Raw genomic sequence first — 19,613 nt, 5'->3', positions numbered from 1 at the left:
CTGAGGCACAGAGAGATGAACGGCCTAATTTCCAGAGCTACTGAACATCTGCAGCCTCCTTTTGGCGGTGGGTGGGGAGCAGTTCGAAAGTGCCTAAGGAGCACTAGTCCCTTTGAGAGTCAGTAGGGCTTGAGCTCCTGAGTCATGCACTTTTGACAATCCCACCCTGTGAATAGTAGGTACACATTGCCTCTGAAAAATCAGGCAATGTGCAACTTGCCCAGGATTACACGGGGTGTCTGTGGCAGAGCTGGGACTCAAACCCAGATCTTCAGAGTCCCCGAGCAGTGCCTTAATTAGGGGACCATCCTTCCTCCTCTCCTTTTCAGAGGGGGCTGCACCACTGCTCCTAAGAGATTCCCCACAGCCTTTCTGCAGTGTGCCTTCCTGTCTGCCTTCTGCTTGCACGTGACCCAGAGCTCTGGGTAGAGTCTTTCAGGCAGATCTGTGTCTGACAGTTGCCCCCAGACGTCTGGATCCGGCTCCAGAGGCTTTTCTTTTGAACATGAGGTTTGTGCTCCTTATCCCCCGGAGAGCAGCCTCCCAGGATAACCTTGCACCTGAAGATCGTAAAATCAGTCTGTCAGCCGCTGAGCATGGTGTATGCTGATGGTGAATGCCCAGCCCACGTACACACAAGCAACAAGCTGCAGAGTTTGGATATTTTTTAATCTTTTGCAAGAATAAAATTAAATATTTACTGCTGTTTCCCTTCCAACCCCTTCTGCTGCCCTGGAGCGATTTGAAAAGGAAACATGGAAACAGCTTCTCCATTATAAATATATTTATCTTTTTCCTCCTCCCTCTTTGCCAACAGATCTGAAAAGCCATGGTCTATGGCATTACCGAAGGACATGGGGGTAACAGACAGTGAGTTCACTGCAGCAAAATTTGCAGTACTTTCCAATGGAGGCAAAACAAATCACATGGTCAGTGGCATTGCAGGTCGTGCATGAAGTGGTGCCAGCTCCCCGAGTCTGAGGGGGGAGGGGGAAGGAGGGCCAGCTGGCCAGTCACAGAACTATCTGTTTACCTCGCTTGTCTATCCATGTCTGCCCTTCTTTTTTATCCATTTGTCCATCTGTTTCTCTCTCTCTCTCACACACACACACAAGCAATTTGGGAAAAGGTTATCAGCCCCATTCCCAACTATATTTCTGTCCCCAGCATCAAAGCTTCCCACGTGCTGACACCAAATGGGCACCATTGCTTCACTTCAGTTCTCAGAAGTTTGAGTCTGAGCCAAGAGGGCCCCATTCCACAGGGACAAACATTCTATGCATCCACGAGACATAAATTCAGGGCAGACTTTGTCCCCAAGAGTCCAAACTTATGGCCGAGGGCCAACCCCTGCCCTGTGCTGCTCCACTCAACTCAATGGGGTGGCACATGAGTGTAACTGAAGACAAACGTTTATCCCCAGTTGAATATGTTTTTTGGGTGGGGAATGTGCTTTGTTTTTTAATTCTTGAATTCTCCCAAGGTTGTGAGAGGCGATGGATTAAATGCTGCATTGTGTCACTGGCTGGATTTAATCAAGATGGATCCTGAGGGGAGCAGGCAGGGCTGTGTGTAATGCTGACAAGAGTAGTTGAAGAACTGACTCTTCTAAGGGACTAGGAGACACTTGGGCCATGGAAAGACTTCAGGCCAGTTCTTAAACCCCCACAAAGATTCCAGGACAGGTTCTGCTATGACTTAAAAGTCAGAGGGGTTGCACAAGATGTGAGTGAGGGTAAAAGGTAGTCTTTTTTGGTTGGAGGAGGGGTTGGGTTAGTACCTCAGCCTTTTAACTCTGAAGCCAAGTCTTGTCAACTAGGTTGTAGAACTCAAATGAAAGTGAGGTTGAGGATTCCATCCCAGTCCCTAGAGAATGTCTATCCTTGTGACAATTCTACTGCACCTTCAGCATGGCAGGCTCAGGAGAGGCCAATAACTGGATTGGCAGAGCTACACAGGAATGGGTTTGGTTTCATTTGGTGGAGCAAAAAAGAACTGGATAAGTTCATGGAGGATAAGTCTATCAATGACTATTAGTCAGGATGGGCAGGGATGCAAAACCATGCTCTGAAGTGTCCCTAGTCTCTGTTTGCCAGAAGCTGGGAATGGGTAACGGGATGGATCACTTGATGATTACCTGTTCTGTTCATTCCCTCTTAAGCACCTGACATTGGCCATTGTTGGAAGACAGGATATTGGGCTAGATCAGTGATTCTCAAACTTTTGTACTGGTGACCCCTTTCACATAGCAAGCCTCTGAGTGCAACTCCCCATATGAATTAAAAACACTTTTTAATATATTTAACACTAAAGCATTAATAAATGCTTGAGGCAAAGCGGGGTTTGGAGTGAAAGCTGACAGCTCGCGACCCCCCCCATAATAATCTCATGACCCCCTGAGGGGTCCTGACCTCCAGTTTGAGAACCCCTGGGCTAGATGGACCATTGGTCTGACTCAGTAGGGCTGTTCTTATGAGCCAGGTAGTGGAAGCTTGCACAGTGTTTGCTGGTACCATGCCTGTCTCTAGCCAGTGCTAGAGTGCTTCAGTTAAATCAACCACTGAAACTGGACCATGACTGTTGTTTCACAGCCTGAACCGTTACAGACATGCTGATATCATGGGCATGTACAATATGGATGCCAAACAAGTGGTGAATTCATAGGGCTTAAATAGATGGGCAACAATGGAGATGACTCCAGGCTGTAACTCCCAGATGTGGCACTGACAGAGTTAATGACTTTGAAAGCATTGAAGGGTTTGCTTCACTGCTTTCCTCTGCTGAGATTTTAACTCAGAAAGGGTTCAGGGCAGATTCGCAGGCAGGCCACGGAGCAGATTTCTTGTAGGAGTCTGGAGGGCTCAGGAACGTGGCAGAGCCTTCTACTGGCAGTGACTGTGTTGTGAAGAGGCTGTTCGGTGGCCTATGTGAAATGAGCATGATGGGTCTCAGTTCCTCTCCCATTTGATGGGTACAAATCCACATTGCAAAGACCACCATCATCAATGACACCCTTATATAGTAGTGCCAGCAAAAAAACCAAGGATTCAATGAGTCATGGAGCTGATGTTTCTAGGATACAGAAGCACGGCATGATGCCCCCAGATTCATGTTAATGCTTCCAAATCCAGGCTGTTCGCCCCACATGTTATAGGTGGGGCTGGTAGCATCCCCTATTATTAAAGTTGCCCAACACTTTCTGTTTTCAGTTGTTTATAATTTTGCCAAACTTCAACTGTTTGTTCTGACATTTTCCATGCTGGGTGTGTGCCTCAAGCTGATATTTTTGGAAAATTTCAGCCACAATGGTTCAGCTGTTTCTGAGAATTAGGCTAGGGGAAAATACTTTGTTTTTCAATGTTAAAATTCTCACATCCTTCTCTTTGGAAAGCTCTAACTCCCTCACGCTTTGGAACAGAGACTTGACATTTGGCTGGGACTTGGCCTTTGTGTCAGGGATGTGCCTTTTGCCCTCCCTGTGAAAATCTGTCCAAATTTGGTCAAGTTATACGGCTTTGAAAAATCAGTGCGCAGATGCTCATTAGAGACTTGATAGACTTTAACAGCTCAAATCCCCAACGATTCCATCCTCACTGAGCATACTCCAGCCCCTCACATCTCTTAGTGTTCAGCAGACTACACATGCCCCATCTCCACAGAACGACTGAGTATGCTCCCTCCAGCCCAAGGATACCGGGGTGAAGCCAGATGTTCCCTGCAGTGATTGCTCCTGGCAACTCAGTGAGATTTGAAGTGAGCAACAGGACAGTGACAGAATATTGACTTGGGGACGTGGTGACAGTTTAGGGCTCTCTGAATAGCTTGGTTTGAAAGCATTACTATGAGCTGGGAGGTACCATGCTGCTTGGGTATAGAATGAAGCCAGGGAGAGCATTACACTACCATTCTCATGCTGGGAGAGGAGATGGGGAGAGGGTTGTGCTAATGAGAAACATAGTGTAGGTAGGAAACCTCACTTCCCAATGTAAGGAGGGTCTGAATGAACTCTCCCCTGACAGCTAGTTGTGGAGGGGGAGAGATTTCATGAGCAAACTGTATTTACATGAACACACCTACTCTGCGTAGGTATCTAGCAGACGGGATCTATCTAGCTCCAAGTGATCAACTTTGGCTGGTGTTGGGTTACAAATCACTTTAGTACTGAATGCAGGGGTAGTGAAATGTTATCATCAATGTTGTTGTCTTTATTGTCTGAGTAAAGGAGAACAGAACTGTGCTTAACCTGTTCCAAATGAGGGGGTCATCCTCAGCTGAAAGGACCTTGTTAAGCCAGGGGCTTGAATGCCAGACCCGTGAGGGAGCAGAGAGGGGCACAGAAAAGGAAATTTTGGTTGTAGAACTCAAGAACGTGAGAAGACACTGCCCCATCCCCACGCATTCTGGGGTAGGTGTCCTGCTCACGGTTTTATTATTATGAATCCTGCTTGTGGCATTTCCCTACTTAATGTCAGGAGACTCCACTCCTTTCATTAAAAGTTTCTTTTTTACACTCAGACTCTGCTTGTGAGTGGGGAAGTATTGCCTCTCAGAGGCGCGCAGGGGTGATGTGTAATTTTCCCACGTTATTGGGTGGTGGCTCAAGCTGGTTCTGTGTTGTATTGTTGAAAAGGAACCCCTCGATATTGAACCCGGCTCCACCTGGCAGAAGGGTTATACCTGTATCCTCTCTTTCACTGCCTGTGCCTTCTGTCTCATCCCTTCCACTCTGCCACTTTTCTTTTCTAATCGCCTTCATTCATGCTGCACACAATGAGTGGAACAGCAAACGCTCACAGTGGGGAAGACTGAAGGAGAGAAACTGAAGTGGGGTAAAGGGCTTCCATCCTTCCCTCTTTAGCCACACTGCTGGGGGATTGCCAACACTGGGGGTGGAGGCCCTCTGACCCCTAAAGTCTGTCCCCTCCAGTTCAAGGCAGTTTGGGGGCAGCTTGCCCAGTTGTGCTGCACCCGTTCAGTGGATACAAAGCCGTGGCATCCAGTGCTATCAATGTCAGTTTTGCAAAGCCAGAGCCATGCTCACCTCGGAGAACTTCAGATCTAGGTGGGTGGGAGGCAGAGAAGGGAGCCTCCCAGGAAGGCTTTCTCAAGCGCCCCTTGGGATTCTTCCCATTAGGAAAAACATTCGGCTCCGAAACACCAGGCACTGGTCTGACCAGAAGGCAGGAAGGTGGGAGCTGGCTAGTCTATAAAAACAAAAGCTTGAAGAACTTCTGTAACACTGACTGAACTGGGAAGGGTGACAGCGAGCAAAGGGAGAGCTGGGAGACATGAGCGTTAGGAACCAGGGACGCTGAGATGACTGTCTTTAGAACAGGGCCTGAGCTAAGGGGTTGGGGAAGCAAACTGGCCAAGTCAAAGCTGGACCAGTTCAGTGGCGTGCAGAGGCAGCACTTAATGCTGCTGGGCAGTGTAGAGGCTGGAGAAGAGGGGCAGGTGTCCAGGATGGTGCCATCCTATAACCCATTCTTGGTCTCCCATAGGTGCTCCTCAGTGCTCTGTAACACACACTTACTGGTCATATGCATAGAGCACCACTAACCCCAGCTCTAAAACAAGCCACGCCACGTTCCACCTGCCTGTGCCAAGAGGAGGGAAATAATTATGCTATAAGGGTGATCGCCAAAGGAGAGCATCTGTGGGCAGGAGAGGAGGAGAGATGGCTCTACTATGCCGGCCTGAGTAGGCTGTCATCTAGGCCAATGAATTACTAGGGGCAACACAGCATTCAGTAGCTGTGTGTGTGTGGCTGCGGGGTGGTAAGAGGTGAACATGTGCTGGTTAGCGTAGGGCAGCAGAATCCCTATTGCCAGCCTCGGAGGAGGGGTTCTAGGTAATGGCCCCAGGATTAAGGGTGGGCTGTATTTGGTATCCCGATACTGTGTACTACAGAGGAGCAGCTATGTCAAATGGGACCCTGGTGAGAATGCTCCCTGCTGCCCAAGCTGTGCAGACAGCACGCTGGATGTGGTGCAAAGGCTTGCTAGAAAGTGAGCTCGGGTTATTGGCTACGCTAGCCCCTGCCATTGCCTGGGAGAATTGCGTTGGAGATAAAGGATTTTTTGAGGTGCTACACGCTCTAGACAGTGCATTTATCTTGACCTAGCGCAGATGGACCCAAAACCCATGTTCCCCACATCTAACATGTGCCATGTATGTGTTAATAGGCAAAGACAGAGAGATATTAATTAAAAACGCTATAGGCAACCAGAGAGAGGAAAATAAAAACAACCCCAAAACTCCTTGAAGAATGATATTTATGTCCTAAGTTGTAAAACTAGTCAAGCTCCCCAAAGAAATGGCAGTAACAGAATCTAGCTGTTGGAACCCAGAGACGCATTGTTCTGATTTAATAATTAATGTGGAGTTAATTGAGGCTTTTACTGAACTGAAACAGGATAAAAGAAACCTGCCAGTCTGGATGTGATGCTTTCCCTGAGAACAAGTTCATTCTGTTCCCCTGTGACCGTCCCCTCCCCCTGCCACTCTCCCCCCTTGCCTTCCCCTTCCCTAAAGGGTATGGAGTGTGACCACTTCTGCTCTTCCAGACTCAGGACAAGCTGGGCAAGGAGGGCAGCAGTGGAGGAGTTTAGGGGTGGGGAGGAGAGAAGTCTGCCAGTGAATGAAGCTTTGCTCCTTCCCTCTCCTGGGTCATTGTTTGATATGGATTTTCCATATTTGCCCTGACTTGGGAATCATTGAGCTATGCACCAGCCACAAAGGATGCTTCCAAAAGAGAGTGAGAGAGAGAGACAGACAGAGAGGGAGATGCGGGAGAAGCTGGCTCAGTGCTAGGTTTAAGGAAGCAAATAATGACCCAGGTTTATCAACTACAATGCAAAGCTTTGGCAATGGGAATCCCACAGGATGAATTCAAATCAGAATGCCTTTTAACTCCTTAGAGGCTGGGCTGGGCGTGGGAAAACATACATATTTGGCCAGCACCTTCGAAAACGGCAGGGTTATGGTAGCAAGGTGAGGACCTCAGCATCTATTAGCTGAATCCTCCCGCTGCAAGGCCAGCAGGTCGCCCCATTGTGACACCAGACATATCAGATGCTGCACTGGATCTGAGACCACCTGAAAGGCCAGGTGTCATGGTTCACAGCCCATCGAAGTCAACAGGAGCCTTTCACTGGCTTCAGTGGGCTTTGGGTCAGGCCCTGATAACCATTCTTTATTACACTCCTTGGAGTGTCAAGAGGAGCAGGAAGTGCCAGGACAGCTGAACCTCAGGCCAAACCTGCCCAGAATTGTGCCCTATATACTCCCCACCTCGGATTGCCCTGGATGTGAGTCATTGCAGACTGTGGTTCAGAGGCCCACTGTATTTCTGTTCCTTAGTGTAGTGATGAGACAGCCCAACTTCTTTTAATTCCCTCCTCCTGCTGCTCCTCTCTCCCCGTCCGCAGGAGGCTCCTTTTGCTGCTCTAATCGGGTCTGTTTTTTTCCTGTTTAAAATCAGCAGCCTGGTCTCCAAAGATGCCCAGCACCCATAACACCAGCTAAAGCTGATGGGAGGTGCAGGTGCCCAGTACTTGTGCGAACCAAGCCCTCAGCCTACTGCTGACCCTCCTGGTCTCCTCACTTTGGCTCCCCTGAGGGTGCCGCTTTTGAGTGTACGGCTCGCATCTCCCTGGGGGTGGCTCTGGGGGTAGCTGAGCTTCTGAGTTCCATTTAGGCCTGTTAAAGAAGATGTAATCTGTAAGGCGAGGAAACGGAAGGCACAGGAGCCCTAAGGGGCTGTTCTGAACTTGGGCCTAAGATTTAGTTTGTTTACTTAGGAGATTTGGCAAGGGGGCAGGAAGGGGTTAATATTTGGATTGGGATTTTGAATCTAAACTGGATATATTTTTTTAATTAACTTTGATAAATAAGCGAAGTCTCCCCCCACCACTCACACGCACACATTTGAGGGTGTTTTTCTCCCCCCTCTTCCCCCCCCCCCCATACCATTGCTCAAGTGGGTGATTATGAAGGTCAGTTAGCCAGTGGTGCCTGGGAGACTTACCCCAGCAGTGCTGACCTTGGGTTCAGATCCCCCGCCCCCTCCCCTTGTGCTGCTGCTTTCAGTTTTCTAATTAAGGTCTTTTGTGCATCGCCTCCCTTTGGACTTTCAGCCGCCAGTCATTCTCTCCTCCAGCGTATGGCAGAGGGGGAAGGGGAGGCTCAAGCATTCATTCTGCCATGAGACTCCCATTCAAGCCTTGCTGCTCTGGCTGCAACCAGGATTATATTGGAGACGGGGGGGCTTTACCCATTTTCCCTTTAGTAATTGCTCTTCAGCTACTGCCTCCCAAATGGACCTTTTTAATTTGCTTCCTTTTGTTTTTCTAGGTCCACCCAGCACAGCCCTGAGGAAGACCCCAGGCTGGAGAGCCAAGAATGGGCAAGGTTGAGCTCTTACATCACTGATGTTGGAGGGTAATACTAGCAAAGACAAGGTATGTGATGCCCCCATCCCTGACTCATGGGTTCAGAGCCAGCCTCTGGGAACAGAGCAGCGGTTCTTTAACACAACCTGGTGCCTTTTCTCTTACCATGTAGTGGACATATTGTGCACACTGTCCCTAGAGCACAGATCTCAAGATCCCAAAGAAGAAGCATCATTGGAGACAATGAATTGGTGCTTTAATCCCTATCCCCTAGTTAGAGGCATATTCTCCCCAACCCTGAACAAACCTTCTTTCATGTATTGTCTACTTAACCCCCGCAAGGCCAGCATACCATGCGCATTCAGGGATCCCCCATGCTCCCTACAGTGCCTGGCTCTGCTCCACAAAACTTTAATGGAGCAGGAGGACATTGCAAGACAGTTAAATGGTGATTTGCAGCTGAGAGAGGCTGAGTATAGAAGGGGGCTTCTCTGGGAAGGCTGGTGCTGATATACGGTCTCTTGTTTTGGCTGTGGTGATGTGCAGGACTTACACAGAGACTGACCATGGCATGGGACACACTGCTGCTTGGACAAATCTGCCCCAGGGTCTGACAACCGAACCAGGTAACATAGCCTGGAGAACTGTGGGTCCATATCAGAGACACTTTCATGGCCTGTAGTCATGTCTTAAGGTAGGATAGTCTGATCCTACATGCCTTACTCACATGAGGAGGCCTGTTAGAGTCAATGAGGATGCTCAGGAAAGCCAGATCCAAAGGTGTTGTCTCCTGAGTGATATAATAACAGGAGCACGTAGCGGAGTTGTAAAATTATTTATACGTTACTAGTGGTAACCTGTGAAACATTCAGACTTGGGCAGTGGTGTTTGGGCTTAGGTCCTCTGTAGGCTGCATCCACTGGAGGGTAACATGATCGCTCTGTCATCTCTGTCAGACACAGGCCAACACACAAAAAGACACACTACGCACGACCCATATCACTCTGACATGCAAACAAATGACCACCCCTCCAAAAAATTGCACATGTTCCTCTCCCTAGCCAAGGAGGACTGGACATGAATCCCATTGAAACTCATCAGTGCCTCCCTGAATATAGACTAGAAGGGGCTGTGGAGCAGGCAGGAGTCCTGAACTCAGAACCAACAGGCAGCCCCCACTCGCCCAGCCTGCTTTGCTCAGCGAGTCTGCTGTTATACTTTTGTCTAGTGAATAGAAACGGCTATGTCAGATTTCAAGTCCGCCCCCTCCCCCCACCTTTTTTTGGCTACTAAATACATTAGACCAGGACTGCTCTGCCCTTCAAACAAGTGAGGTTTGCAGGAATTTATGATGTGTTGTGTCTTTATTGCCTGTACCAGCTGGCAGCGGGATCTGAGGGGATCCCTCGGCACACTTATCTCTCAGTGAACTTAACTTTGCTGGCACCAGTGATAAGGTACTCACGCCAGGCCAGGAAACAGACACACACACGAGAGTGTTGGTTTTTCCCTCCCACTGCCTGCACTTGGAGGAACCCAGTCAGCAGTGTGTTCAAGTGAAAACACATCAGCAGGCAGCACGTTACAGAGGGTGGAAAAGGGTCACGTGGCAATGAGACGAGGCAAAGGAAGGAACAGACGCTGAAGATAATCACATGATCCCCGATGGTCATATGACCACGATAAGTGCGTGCATGGAGACACATGGTATTTCAGTGCATACTTCTTTTTTTAAAGGGTATTTTTCACCTGAGGTGACAAAGCTTGTGTAGATCAGAGAAAAAAAGAGTGTAAGTGAAAGGGTTTTTGTAGCATGGCCTCCAAGGGGCATCTGAATTGCTGGTCATGGTGACGCTGCTGAGAAAACTGTCCTGGAAAAATTACAGACTTAAAATATGCTGAACTCTTGGTGCTCTGAGGCACTTGATTTCGTGTGGCTGTTTTTGTTTCTGGGTTTGGTATTTTAAAAAATCTCTAAAATGCAGTGTTCTGTCGATTCTGCGCTGCAGAGGGCATGTCCCAAAGTGCTCAACCTCCTGATTCCAACAAGAAGAGTTAGGCCAGTGCCCAGCTCCTTTGAAAACTCCCGTCTTCATTTGCAAGTGTATATCAAACACTTAAGACTCTCATGTCATTCAGAAACCAACCTGAGGCCAGAACCACAGAAGTTAGTCTAGTGCTCAGACCAAAGGAATGGGAGTCAGGACTCCTGGATTCTGTTCCGGAATCACTGTATGACCATGTGCAACCCACTTAATTTCTCTCTGTCTCAATTTATCCATCTGTTAAATGGGGATAGCAATATATAACTACCTCTCATAGGTATGGCAGACAGCTTTTAAAACCTTAGAGAAAGGGTGCTATAGAAGGGCAAAGTATTAATTGCAGATTCACTCTTCATTAATTATTCCTTATTATAATTAATGTTGTTATTTTGTATTATGCTTATGTAAAATAGTTCACAGGGGACAGAGATCAGCATGTGGATCTGATCCTCAGAATGCTGGTGTGTGGGAATCTGTAACAGAACTATAGTTTCTCTTTAATTTACTTGGAATATTGGGAAAAGATTAGGTACGATGGCTCTGATTCTCCCCAGCTGTGTACCTTGTGTTCACAGATATACCTCTGCTACCCAATCACACATACACCAGTGGTAGAATGTTACACCTTGTTTGTACAGGTGCACACGACTACGTGAGGGGCAAGCCAATGGAGAATCAGGCCCAATATCTTATTACAGGGATATCTGTAAAGGACATTTGATGGATTCATAAGGTGGAGAGTGGCTGAAATGAGGCTTATACTTCGGCAATGTGGTCTGCATTCTCACTCATCTTTTGTAGAGCAGTGCGGTCCACAGGGATTCGGACTCCTAGCATGCAATGCTTCTTCTTGATATAGATGGAGTCCAGTAGTTTTTGTGGGCTGGACTACTGGGATCAAGATGAAGCATTGCATGCTGGGACATGTAGTCTCCCTGAGACAGAATTCCCCAACTACAGATGAGCGTAGCTGCAATCGGCCCCATTTTGTGCACACTGGGTGCAACCCTTGGGGCTCCAAGCAGGTTGGCCAGGTGGCCCACAAAGGGATCTCCCTGCCCTGTAGGAGGTTCCTTGGGCACAGCCAAGCGATTGTAAGAGAAAAGCATTGATTGTGCTGTGTTTTATAAGAAAACTGGTACATAAACCAAATAAATCTAAGACCTAGCTGGAGCGGGAGCTGTGAAAGCCGAGGAAGGCAAGCAGTGCTGGAAAATGAGCCCTGGCTGGGGAGATTTATTGAAATATGCCATGTGTGTGTATGTGTGTGTGTGTGTCTGTTAAAAGTAATAGAAAAGTAGGGCTCTAATGGTCATGCAGCAGCCATATAAAGCCCAGGTGAGGAAATGAATGTAAATGCCAGGGAAAGTATTTTTTTTTCTTTAATGAGAAAAATAAAAAAAAACAGGAAAACCCAGGGTTGCATGCTACAGGAGCCGAATGGAGTCAGCCAGGCCTGAGGCACAAACAAAGGACGCACCTGGGCTCCCAAGGTTTTACCTTGACTCTTGCCTGATGTCTCCCTGTACCAGTGGAGCTGGAGGAGGGAAACAGCTCGCAGGCTAATTCTCCCCCTTGGGGTCCCAGAAATCCTAAGGCCACCCTGAGGGCGGGTGCGTGTCAGAGAAAGACAGACAGAGCTGTGTCAAACCGAGGGAGAATTTAACTCAGGAACTGCAACACCCTAAAGGAAAATAATAATAATAAAAAAAATCTCCCATCCATTAGAGGAACCCTCACCTCCCTACCTGAGAGAGGAGACTGGTAGCTGATGGTAGTGCAGGATGCAAGAGCAAACTAACCCAGTGAATTAGTCTTAACTATAGTGAAAACAGCGCTTGTGTAAATGAGGACCCTGAGGGCCAATAACTAAGCTGTAAAATGTTTCAGGAGGGAAGTAAGTCAGGACTATAAACCTGGAAAGTCAGGACCGGGTAGCCAGGATCTGGAGCATAAAACAGGCGAGATTAAAGGATGACGAATGAGGAGCTGTGGAGGATGGCATGCACACTGGTAGGGATTCTAATTCCTGTGGCCTAGAGACAGGCTTGTTCCTCTGAGTATTGCAAGGGACTGAAAAACGATGGAGGCACACGCTGAGAACTTGCAGGGAGAGGGGGAGAGCGAGCAATGGCTGATAAATAAAATAAGGGAATATAATCAAATCAGCATTGAGTGTCTTTGATTTAGGAGGACACCAATGAAAAGAGAAGGGGGAGAGGTAGGCAGGGTGGGAGCTGCTGCCTGATGAGGCTGTGCCTTGAGTGAGATATAGTGCAGGCCCTAAATTATCATCATCATTATTTTTTGGCTGGACCGTGTTGTGGCATCAATACCAATTTACACTCTGGGTGAATAGCACTTACTACAGTCTTGTCTTCATAAATTGTGCATTGTCCTTATTTATTTTCAACTCCATCCCGACCCACTCCTCCTCAGCCCCCGCACACTCCCTCCTCCCTTCTACACCCAACTGAGATGACTTTGCCACGTCATTCCAGGGCTGACATTTCGCCCCAGGGGAGGGTCCCCAGCCACATTTCTCTCTCTTTCTCCTTTCAGGGAGTAGGGAGAGAGGAGGATCTTCAGAATGTTTCCTTTCCTGTTGGAAGGATATAGCGCATGCATAGAAGATGAGGTTGACACCACTGCTGCTGGGTCTGCTGGGAGCACTTTATGAGCCATATGACTGATGGATACTTCCATGACATTGCTAGTCTCTATTACGCAGCTGGGAGTGCCTGGTCTATGTTGGCCATTTTGAACATCTGAGACAAAGTCTCCTTACTGTTGCTATGTAGGACAGATTGAACTGGGGGAAGAAGGGTGTTTAGAAGTCAGTACTTCCATCCTGTCTTTCTGTCCATATTTGACAGGCAAAGTCCCCCCCAAAGCACAAGTGTCACAAGATGTGTCCTCAAAACTACGTTGAAGCAGCCACAATAGCACATAGAAGCAGGTCAGCTATTTTCGGTGTATCCTTAGGCCAGCAGGGTTCGAGCTTCTTCACAGAATGGACAACACGCTAAGTCGAGAAATTGTCTCATAGGCCACGTGCCCTCACCCAACATCCCTGTGTCAACTACAAAAAAATCGAATCTAGTTTTAGCACCATGTTACCAGCAACAGTTTGAGAACTGCTACTTTAGGCAACTGTAAGATACTGAGACGTGACCAGCTAATATTTCGTGCTTCTGTGCTGCATGGAAAGAGCTGCATGGGCCACCGTTACTGTGGTCTCTGATGGAGCTTATGAATAGGAAGGGTCCATTTGATCGAGTTTCCTAAAGCATCCTTTCTCTGTGCATCCCCAGAGAGGTGTTTCATTCTGCAGAAAATAGGATTTTGTGCCAAGAAGTGTGGTAGAAGCATTGGAAGAGCAGAAAAGTAAGACAATTTTAAATACCCTGTACATCAAACAGAGGAAGGCAGGACACAAGTCTGAGCCTTTTCAAAGCGTGTCCTGTGTGGAGGGAGTGTAATCTGGACAGTTGAGAAACCCCATACTATAGAACTTCATGGATCCAAACAACAATATTATTCAGGTAAACAAATGCAAATGGGGAGCAAAGTTCCCCTGAGGTGTCAAGAGCCCATCCCCAAGGATTCAAAGCAGTGGAAGCAGGTACTGGGTCTAACCTGGTAACTGTCATTCAACACCTCGTCCCTCTTCTCCTCCCTTTGCTTGATTAGAAGGTTGTCTTATTTGCCATTTTGGCATGCACAGTTAATCCCTTGGGTTTGGGAGAGGAAGAGGAAGGCAGGAGGAAGAGGCAGAAGCTCATTGAATAAACTATTTCCTGGTACCAGGAAGGCTTCCACTCAGGCTCAGCTGATGAGCTTTCTAGACTAAAGATGGAGATGTGTCAGATCCTGATGCCCTTTTTTTCTGCCTGTCCCATGTAACCTCTCTTTCCTGCCTCTGTAGACAGCAAGATAACAGTCTAGGCTGACAGTTATAGACAGTGCATGAAGCAATTTCCCTAGCGTCTAGTATTGTATCAGACAGATGCTGTACAGTTTACTGACTCCTCTTTAGAGATGTGTGACCCCCCCCAGCTCGTCTCGTTTTTTCTGTCTCCTGCTGGAGACTGAGAACTTAACATGTGGAAGCCAGTAGCTAGCCATCCAGTACAACAAGCAGAAAGGAGCCAGTCCAGACGAGCTAACGCTGTTCCTGGCACGTCCATCTTTATAAAAGGCTTTGGAAGTATACAATCAAAGGGGACGCAAGCTGTGCCCAGCGTAGAGCTAGCATAGCAGAAGTCCTCTTGTCTACCATACAAGGAACCAAGGTTAGTGAGGCTCCTGGGGGCCCCTCAGTGGGAGAATAGAGACTATGACTGCAACAAGGGAGAAGAGAGAAATGGTCTTGCTGTGCTACTGTTCCAATTATCCATTATTGTCTGATCCAAAAAAAGTGGGGAGGGTTGACTTGTTGTCTATGTGTACTGCAGGAATAAGGTGAGCCTACTAATGTGTGCTGTTCTTACTGCTGGCTTGGGTTTTGCTATAGGTCTCCTAGCTGATGGGGCTCTCGTTTTTTATAGCTAAAGGTCTTGAATTTGAAGTCCACCGTGTCGGCATGATACTAAGGGCCAGGGCTTGCTGGTGATTGTAATGTCACCCGCACGGTGTACAGTCCATTAGTTTTTTTTCTAAATGGCATTGATAGTGCCCTGTCTTCCGAGCAGGAGGGAAAGGTCCTGGCTATAACAGCTAGTTGAGAGAGAAAGGAAGAAGGAGGAATATTGATTTGGGAAACTAATAAGATCAGATCCTTCTCTGGGGTAAATCGGCATAGTTCCATTGACTTCATTAAGATTTCCATTGACTTCCATTAAGACCATTTGCACCAGTTGAAGATCTGGCCCATAAGCAGAAAGCTCCCAGGCCCTGCTATTTGCTCCCCCTAAGAATGAGATGCATGCTCTGGAGGTTTTTATTTTTAATTATTATTTATTATTAATTGGATTGCCTCAATCCACCTGCGCTTTACAGCTGACATTATTGCCATCAACACTCACTCCTCTCACACATAGACTGGCCTCAAGGACCTCCTCTCTGATTTATTCAGGGTGCAGCCAGGCAGCTTTGTAGAGGGGCTGAGGGATGGCCGCATGGCATGAGGAAGCCAGCAACGACCCAGGGATTCCAGTATGGCTTGTCTGATACCATGAGCTATGCTCAGATGGTCTGGAAGCAAGTCTGTATGGACGTTGTGTCTGTGAACCTCCCGGTGCTTTCATGGCTCTCAGCCTGCAATGGTCCCAAAAGCAAAACAGGGAACTTAAATTATTGCACTAAGACCTCATGTCAAGGGTCAAAACCAGGCCCCCAGGCAGTCTGAATGAGTGGGCTGTGTGCAGGGTGTTCTGTGGAAGCCAGGGAGGTGGAATCCTCCTCACTAGGCTGTGGAGCTGATCTGAAAGCCTCAGGGCTGCAGGAGGCTCCCTGTCTACTATGCCTTCCCTCCACAAGAGGAAGTAGGTTGGAATGATGTCTGTGTAATCATCTGTCCATTGACCATGTGCTTGCCACCACGCCCCCGCCCCCCAACAGCCCTCTGTGTGGATGGAGCCCTCTGCATAGGGTGACCATATTTCCCAAAGGGAAAATATGCACCCCCACCCTGCTTGAAACTGGCCCTCGCTTGCCCCCTGCCCTGCCCCCTGCATGGGGCTGGCATCGCCGCTCCCCCTACCCCATGTTCCCAGTGAGAGACTCGCTGCACAAGACGCCTTGCTCCTGGTGAGCTTCCACAGGCACAAAGAGCACGCCGTGAGCTCAAGAGGCAGAACCTTGGCAAAGCAAAGAGCAGATCCCACTGGGGTTAACTCAGTGTGAATTGAAATGACTGCATTTGGCATGTAGATCCCACACTGATGGGCGTCCTCGCCCCAGGAACACCATAGATTGGATTAGCCAGACTACTTCCTTATCGGACCAGGTATCCTGCATCTGGGAGTAAACAAAACTAGAATAAGGAAGCTCCCTTGGCCACGTTCTGCACCTGGCTAGTTGTGCTATCCTGTGATCAGCAGAAACAATTCCTCCCCCCCACCCCCCCTTGCAGGGACCAGCTGACGCACTTATGAGGCTGGCAGGAGGGGAAGTTGAGAGGTTTGCCTATATTTGGAACCTGCAAAGACTTAATGAAAACAGAATAAATGTTGTATAAAGAGCTGTGGTGCAAGCTGGGGCAGAAGGGTGGGGGAAGTGGGCAGAGGAGGGGGTGATTTTTTTAATCTGGAGGTGGTAGAATTCATGGTACCCTGTGGAAGCGCTGGTGCAGGACCTTCATTCTCATCTCCTCTGTAAGAGGTTTGTCTCTCTGGATCCCTTTCTGTTGCTCTAGGGCCATCGTGATGCCACCAATCATGGGCCAGATTTTCTCACTGCAGCGTAGGGTCATCCACTTGCACACAATATATTATGAGACTGTGGGTTGGGAGGAGGGATAGCTCAGTGGTTTGAGCATTGGCCTGCTAAACCCAGGGTTGTGAGTTCAATCCTTGAGGGGGCCACTTAGGGATCTGGGGCAAAATCAGTACTTGGTCCTGCTAGTGAAGGCAGGGGGCTGGACTCGATGACCTTTCAGGGTCCCTTCGAGTTCTATGAGATCCGTATATCTCCATATATTATAATGTGCGGGTGCACAAGGGCGATAGAGGATGCTAGGAACTCTCTTCCCCACGCAGTCCCAGTCCATGCATGCCTATCCCACAACTACTGTACCGGGGAGTCTAGTCCAGGCAAGCCTGGAACCCTAAGGCACAATGCCTCTAGGAACAGCTGCCAGTGTGTGCAGTCCTCCTCCTTCTTTCCCACCCACTCAAGGTCAGCAGTGACTTAGGGACACAGTCTTGCCCCTGGTCCCTCCCTGCAGTAACACAAACTAATAGCCAACAGATAGCGATTAAAGTGATCTTGTTTCCTGAAAGCTGAATCACCTGCCAAAGCTGAGGAACAAGCAGTTCCTTATTTTTGATTTTCTGCCTGTGGTGGGGGAGTGGAATTAAAATTCCAGGGAGTACTCACATCCTCCTGCTCCCCCACGGATCTATTCCTATTCTCCCAGGCGCTGAGTAATGGAAACGTTTGCTCGCCATGTGATTCTGCAACAAACAAATAAAACAGCAACAAAACCACCCTCCATCAGGCCCCATGCAGAGCTGGAATTCACACACCTCCTTCCTCTGACACAGCTTTAGTAGTGTTTGGGGATCTGTGCAGCAGCACACTAGCATCCTGAGTTGCCCTGCTAGTTTTCCCCAAAGGGACTTTCCTGTTACAGGCTGTGGCGGAAGGGGGCCCACCAGGAGTCCCTGTTGCTAACCTATAGGAAAGTGGACACAACTTCAATTCTCACTAAAACCTTGAGCTTGGACCAATGTGGAGGAAATAACAACTTGGCAAGGGCCATTAGTTGGTTTGGAGAGACGTGGATTCCCCCTCTATCCAAAAGGAAAACGGCCAATTTTAACTCTCTTGTTGCAGGTTTTTTCACATACGTATGTTGAGCCAATGTCAGCCCAGAAATATGTGACTGGTTAAAGGTCTGCAGATCTTTCGGTCTGTTGGTTAAGCTTGCATCCAGAGCTTGTATTAAAGGGATCAGAAATACTCTTGGGGCCCCTGTCCTGCACAGTCTCACACACGTTCACGTTAGTGAACTACTCGTGTGCAAAGGGAAGCATGTGTGTAAGCACTTCCAGGATCGGGGCCTAGGAGTCTCTTTGATTTCCTCTGTCAATGCTATAAGGTGCTTGTGCTGCCTAGTAAAACTTCTTATGGAAAAAAAATGGCAATGCATGTCCAAAAGCCAAATTTTAAACCTCGGTGTCACAATTATTAACATTTTTTCTTACAGAATCTCAAATGTGATTGGACCCGATTAATTATTTAATTTTAGTAATCATTACGGATTCATCACTCATCCAATTTTATTTCTAAACCATACTGAATTCACGATCCCCCAAATTCTTACATCCATGAATAGCTCCATTGAACTCAATAGTCATGTAGCGTTAAGCCCATGTGGAAGTCTTTGCTGGATTAATTAATTAACGCTCTGATTCTGCAAACACTATTGCATGTGAGTAGCTTTACGTGTGGGGTTAGTCCTGCTGAACTCAGTAGTCAATGGGACTGCTCCTGTGGGTAAAGTCACTTGCATGTATAAGCGTTTGCAGGATTGGGGCCATTAATGAACTCAATGGCCTTACTCATATGCTGAAAGTTAAGCATAAGGGTAAGTCTGCAGCATTGTGACCTAAATGAGGGAGGGGAAGAAGCGTCTGAAACCAATTAACTTATTTTTATTTATTCAATTTTTCAGTTTTTATGATTGAAAATTGGCCCAGGCTAATTTTTTTTTAACTGATTTCAAAAATTCTCTTGGGCTGGAAAGACGCAAGGAAATGTCTTCCTCTCAGCACCTACTGTAGAGAGAGAGTCCCTCCAGAATCTCCATCTGGATTCTCATTGCAGGGATTAGGACCCTAGTTAAATGAAATATGGGGACTTCCCTTTCTTAGAAGCAAAAGGTATTGGCCACTGCCAGAGCATGGAACTGGATTTGGACCAATGATCTGATCCAAGATGGCAAATCCTCTGCTCCTGTACACTAAAGTTCTGTCCAAAGCAAATGTTTGATGACTAAGTTATAAACACCTAAGAATTTGGGCTTCTAACTGAAATGCTAACAGGCCATTCAAACTCTCTGGCATTGTGACCAGATACCCTACAATATACACCGGGATTACGGGGTGTGTCCCTGTGCTTGGTTTATGGGGCTGGTCTGACCCATTTGGGTTGCTGAGTATGGATTCATGCATTGCCCATAGCTGACCCAAGAGAAGAGATGGGATGCTCAGAATGCCAGGAAACACCATTGCCCACCATGGCACCTCTGTGCTGATGCTGATGATGGCAATTGTGGCGCTTTTACTCTGGCCATGAGGACTGGTTCGTGACATGAACCTATCACCTTTCCCTCCGGAGTCTGAAGGACTCTGTTTATCTGCAGGTCTGGCAGGCAAACTTCTCCCTGCTGCCCTCCTGATGACCTCAACCTGATCTGGAGGAGCCACCCCTTGCAGGGGTCAGAGATAATTCACATAGTGTCCATGCTGCGTCTTTCACGATGAGTGACTGCTCTGGGATGATGAAT

The 19,613-nt window shown here is 47.9% G+C and overlaps 1 protein-coding gene across 1 annotated transcript in view; it reads left to right on the top strand.

Annotated features, from left to right (window-relative positions):
• Positions 1-19,613, top strand: part of SAMD11 (sterile alpha motif domain containing 11) — a 299,306-nt gene that overhangs the window by 37,000 nt on the left and 242,693 nt on the right. Inside the window, exons 2-3 of the mRNA XM_065575103.1 lie at positions 8,356-8,462; positions 8,940-9,019. The gene's annotated coding sequence lies outside the window, so the exon portion shown is untranslated. The remainder of the gene's footprint in view (positions 1-8,355; positions 8,463-8,939; positions 9,020-19,613) is intronic.

Source organism: Chrysemys picta, chromosome 21, assembly GCF_011386835.1.
Source record: "Chrysemys picta bellii isolate R12L10 chromosome 21, ASM1138683v2, whole genome shotgun sequence".
NCBI lineage: Eukaryota > Metazoa > Chordata > Testudines > Emydidae > Chrysemys > Chrysemys picta.
The sequence above is the reverse complement of the archived record's forward strand: the minus strand, read 5'-3'. Positions and strand labels throughout refer to the sequence as shown.